At 43.3% G+C, this 5,401-nt stretch overlaps 1 pseudogene; it reads left to right on the forward strand.

The window, feature by feature from the left end:
- The first annotated feature begins 423 nt into the window (after positions 1 to 423).
- LOC112630209 lies at positions 424 to 2,581 on the forward strand (annotated as a pseudogene).
- The last annotated feature ends 2,820 nt before the right edge of the window (positions 2,582 to 5,401 follow it).

The following is a 5,401-nucleotide window of genomic DNA, read 5'->3' on the forward strand; positions in this document are numbered from 1 at the left end:
ATGGTTGCAATATTTTAAATTTCCACCTGCTCTGAATGAAAGTTCTTAAGGTGCAACATACTTTTCAATACTTGGTATGTTCAGTTGTTTTAATTTCAAACATTCTAACCATATTCTGACTATAGATTTAATTTACAATTTCCTAATGACTAATGAAGCTAAGCGTATTTTAATGTGCTTATTTGTCATCAATAGATTTTTCACCAAGGGTCTATGCACATTTTTGCATATGTTTTTATTAGATTATTTTCTTATTATTGAACTTCAGTGTTCTTTATAAGTCCTGGATCCCATCTATCATCAGACATACCCTTTGCAAATATTTTCTCCCTGTCTGTGGCTTTTCTTTTCATTTTAATGACAGTTTTAGGAGCAGAAATTATTAACTTTGAAAAGGTAGTAGTGACACATATTGCTCGGAGGATGGTGGATGCTGGCTTGCACCATGTGGTTCCCAGCCACCTGTGTCCCCTCGTGTTTGGTTTCCTGCGTGACAACCAACTCTTGGAGATGGCCAAGAGGTTCACCAAAGTGACAGGAACTACACAGTAGGATGCCAACGCGTCTTCCCTCTTGGACATCTACAGCTTCTGGCTCAAGTCTGCCAAGGCCCCAAAGTGAAAGTTACAGGCAAATGGAGCAGTGACTAAGAAAGCTAAGAAGAAGCTAAGTGACAGCAGTGAGGACAGCAGCGAGGAGGAGGGGAATGATCAAGGGCCCCCAGCTAAGAAGGCTGCTATACCTGCCAAGGGAACCAGTCTGCCTCAGCATCCTGAAAAGGCTGTGGCCAAAGCATCAGAGCAGCAGCGGTGAAGAATCTAGTGACAGTGAGGAGGAGACAAAAAACAAAAGCCTGTCCAGATGGAGTCAAGCCGTAAGCCAAGGCAGCCAAAGCTCCTCCTAAGAAGGCCAAGAAATCTGATTCTGATTCTGACTCAAGCTCTGAGGATGAGGCACCAAAGAACCAGAAGGCAAAGACTACACCTGTGGCAGCTAAACTCGGCCTAAAGCCATATGGGGTACTCTAGCTCCAGCAGCACCTAAAGTAGCCAATAGCAAAGCAGCCAGCAGCAGCTGCAGCAGCAGTGGTGACTCAGAGAAGGGGCGGACAGCAGCCATCCTCGAGAAGACAGTACCCAAAAAGCAAGTCATGGCCAAGGTCCCAGTGAAAGCAGCTGCCACCCCTACCCAACAGAGTTCCAGCAGTGAGGACTTCACCAATGAGGAAAAAGGGGACCAGAACCTTCCAAAAAAAAAAAAGCAAAAAACAGATCCCTACAGTTCAGTCCCCCGACCTTCTGCTCCTCAACCATAGAAGTCTGTGGGAACTCACACTTCCAAGAAAACTGCGGGGAAGAAACAGCTTGCGGAAAGCAGTGAAGACAGCATGGATGAATCTAACTCCAGTTCTGAGGAAGAGGAGAGACCCCTGTCTATGGGAGTCATCTCTGAAGCAACAACCAAATCACCTACAGCAAAAAGAAAGCAACAGAGATCTCTGCAGACAGCTCAGACCCCGACAGCTCTGAGGATAAAGGAGCTCCTCCCAAGCCAGCCAGTGCCACCAAGAATTCCTCAAATAAGCCAGCTGCCACTACCAAGTCACCTGCAGCAAAGTCAGCTGCAACTCCCAGGCAAACTGCAGTCAGTGGCCCGAAGTTTCTGACAAGAAAAGCTGACAGCAATTCCAGTGAGAAGAAGACAAAGATCACTGTGGCCACCCCTAAGCCCAAGGTGACTGCCAAAGCAGCTCCTGCCAGGCAGGTACTTCAGGATGGTTGGGTCTGCAGCTCTGATTCAGACAGCTCCAGGAGTGAGGAGGAAGAGAAGACATCTGAATCCCCAGTTGAGAAGAAGCCACAGAAGGCAGCAGCAGGCATAACCCCTTCCAAGCCAGCCTTGGAAAGAAGGTAAAGGCCGAGGGCAGCAGCAGTTCTTCCTCTGATAATTCCAGTGAGGATGAGGAAGAGAAGCCCAAGGGCAAGGGCTCTCCAAGTCCACACCCAAGGCCAATGGCACCTATGAACTGACTGTCCAGAATGGAAAAGCAGCTAAGAACAGTAAGGAGGAGGAAGAGAGCAAGAAGACAAGAAAAATGTAGCAGTGGCAGTTTCCACACCAGGTTCAGTAAAAAAGTAGAAGCAAAATGAGGCTGTCAAGGAGGCAGAGACTCCTCAAGCCAACAACATAAAGCTTCAGACCCCTAACAGAGTTCCAAAAAAGAAGAAAGGAGAAAAAAAGGCATCATCCCCATTCTAAAGGGTCAGGGAGGAGGAAATGGAAATGGATTCAGGAGTGGCACACAACTTGATGCCAAAGGAGGTGCAGCTGGAGACTGAAAGAGCGAGCCAATCCGGTTTTGAAGTTCACCAAGGCAAATCCTTCTGGCACGAGAAAACTAAGAAGCAAGCAGGGAGGCTCAACCTCTGTCCAGGTCCTTTCGTTCAGTTTGGCAGAGAGTGACTGGGCCATCTTTGGTGAAGCAGGAGTGATGATCAAACACCACTCACTTTCTCCAGTGGACCGGAGAGCCCTCAGCTCTATAGGTTGGGGCCTTGATGAGGATGAAAGCTCAGAGTAGGTCCTAAGACTTTACAGTGGAACATCCCCTCTTGTCCTTTTCTATATTCCCAGTTTTGTGCAGATTTGTTTTTGAGTGTTAAGTAGCAGGGACAAAATAAGGGGAATGCTATTTTTTAAGAAAATTGATTTCTACTGTTGTCCCCTTCTTCCTTTTCGGTGAAAGTCCTCATACTAAGAAGTTTGTATATTTTATATTAAATCACTCCCTATTGACTTTTGTTGTGATTTTCAGAGGTAGAGCCCCATGGATAAAAATCTTAGCTATGGGCCAGAATACAGTAAAGGGTCGTATGTATGTCTTGTTACAGTTAGAAGAAAAATTCTGCCTTTGTGAGTGCACATGTCCACATTGCATCCCTCTCTCCCTCAAAACCCTAGAGAGGGATACTAAAGAATGGTTAATCTATATGCAATGCCTATTAAACATGCACTATGTACTTCATCCTCATTCACTGGGTCTGGGGCTGAAGACTGAGGCCAGCGTGGACCTAACCTACTTTTTGGAATAAAATTTGTTGTTTTGTTACAGGCAAAATTCTGGTTTGCTGTGAATGCCTTGGGTCAGTCTGAATATATTTTTTCTGTAATTTCATCATTATTACATGATGTTTGCAATACATGCTTTGCTTTTTAATTTGAAAGCAAACTTTTCTACTGCTGAAAGACATTTTTTGACGACTTGACTATTGCTAATATTGAGTACTGAGTCGACTGCATTCTCTCATTTTTACATTATAGAGAACAAAATCACATTAATTTGAAAAATAAATATCACTTGGTATTTCCGTCTTGTCTCCAGAGGTGATACAGAATTGGTTTCATTAATTCCTACATGGCTGGGATCAAGAAAGTAGGAAACAAAACCTTTAAAACCTCAATTCTCAGTAGGAAGTAGGTTACATTAGGTGAATTTTTAGGTAATCCATATATGTTCTAATGGGTTTAGAAAGAACCTTACAGAGCATATTACATGATAAACCTGAGTGGAGTGGGTTTGGGAGAATAAACTAACAGGATTATTGTGTCTTGTACTTGCGTAATTGACGTGCCCCCTTCAGAACCTGAACTGTTAGTAACAGTGGCAGTAACACCACCAACCAGTGAGCAGAGATACAGCTCTTAGGCCAAGCTGGACTCACCATATGGCTGTAGGAGGTGACTGACAAGCAGCAGTGCTTAGCCAGACCAAGACGAGGGGGAGGAGTCAACAAGCTTTCTGGAGGTTGAGGGCTTCCAGTGGTGGGAAACTGTGCCCCAAGCCTTTATGGATGAGTTACAGGTCTTAACATTAGTCTCCTCCTGCATGGTTTCCACACCCACTAACTAACCTGATGATAACCTGGTTTTCCACGTGACTGCCTCTAGGAAGAAAATGTACTGTTCATGCTGACATTGGTATTTCAGTCTGCATGATAAAAGTTCTACATCTTACTACAAAATAATAAACTGGCTGGTTTATAATGGATCTTAGGAGTTTTATTGTTGTGAGTCTAAACCCCTTCCATTCCCTGCCCAAACCAGAACAACCTGGGTGGCAGGTAGAGGGCTGGGGTCCAGACCTGTGAATTCCCTGCAGAAGCTTCTTAGAAGCAGCTTACAGGCTTTTGGCCACAGCTTGTCTCATCGTGCCTTTTCCAGGCTATCTTCCAGCCTGGGCATAGTCTAAATCGGGGGTTGGCAAAATGACCTATGGGTCAAATCTAGCTCATGGCCTATTTTTATATTACCTAGGAGCTAAGAATGGTTTCTACATTTGTAAAGGTCTTTAAAAAGGAGGCATAAGATGTGGCAGAGACCTTATCAATGGCCCACAGAGCCTAAAGTATTTAGGATGTGGCTGTTTACAGAAAAGGGGGCTCCTGGTCTAAATGAGTGATCTGTGAGACACCAGCTATTCACTGGAATCATCTGGGGAACTTGAAAACACTGATACGCAGAGGCCCATTCTGAGATTTCTTAGTCCTCTCTGGTGGGACCTGGGTGCTAAGATTTTTTAAAGCTCCCAGGTGATTCTAATGAACAGCTGGCGTTGAAAACCACCTATCTAAGAGTATTTGAAAAGAAATGATTGGTATTTCCCCCATTCATGCTTCCATTTTCAAATGTACTTGTTAAAAATAATAACATAAAACGAAATTTTGTCTCAGTGCCATTTCCTGAAACCTGTTTCTCCTTCCAGAGAGTTTTTAGGTACGCACTATTACATGCGTCCTCCCCTCCCTTTTCCTTGCACAAATGGGTTATATGTGCAGTGTTTTGCCACTTTTACAGGTCGTTTTACAGCAGAATACAGCAGCTCACTTTTAATGGCTCTGCTGTGTGGTACTCCATTGTGTGGAAATAACGTAAGTTATTTAAACTAATAGTTTATGGGCAGATGTTTAGGATGTTTGAGGGTTCTGCTGTTACAAATAGTGTTACAGTGGATAGTTTTATACAAGAGACTGAGTGTCTGTGTGTATTTTTTGTAGGACATATTTCTAAAAGTGATTACTGGTTCAAAGGATATGTGCATTTAACATTTTGATCACTATTGCCTTTCGGAATTACTGCACTAATGCATGGTTCCAGCAATACTGTACCAAAGAGCCTGTTTGCTTGTCCTCTTGCCAACCATATTTACCAAATTGATCTTTGCCGCTTTGATACATGAAAATGCTCTTATTTCTGTTTGCTTGTTTTTTGTTTTAAATTAACCATAAAAAATAAAGAAATTTACCTTTTTTTCTTTTGTGAACCATGCCGTTAGAGTCATATCTAAGAAATCTTTTACTAATACAAGGTTGCAAATATTTTCAACAATTTTTCTTCCAGGAGA

The sequence above is a fragment of the Theropithecus gelada genome, chromosome 8, assembly GCF_003255815.1.
Source record: "Theropithecus gelada isolate Dixy chromosome 8, Tgel_1.0, whole genome shotgun sequence".
Taxonomy (NCBI): domain Eukaryota; kingdom Metazoa; phylum Chordata; class Mammalia; order Primates; family Cercopithecidae; genus Theropithecus; species Theropithecus gelada.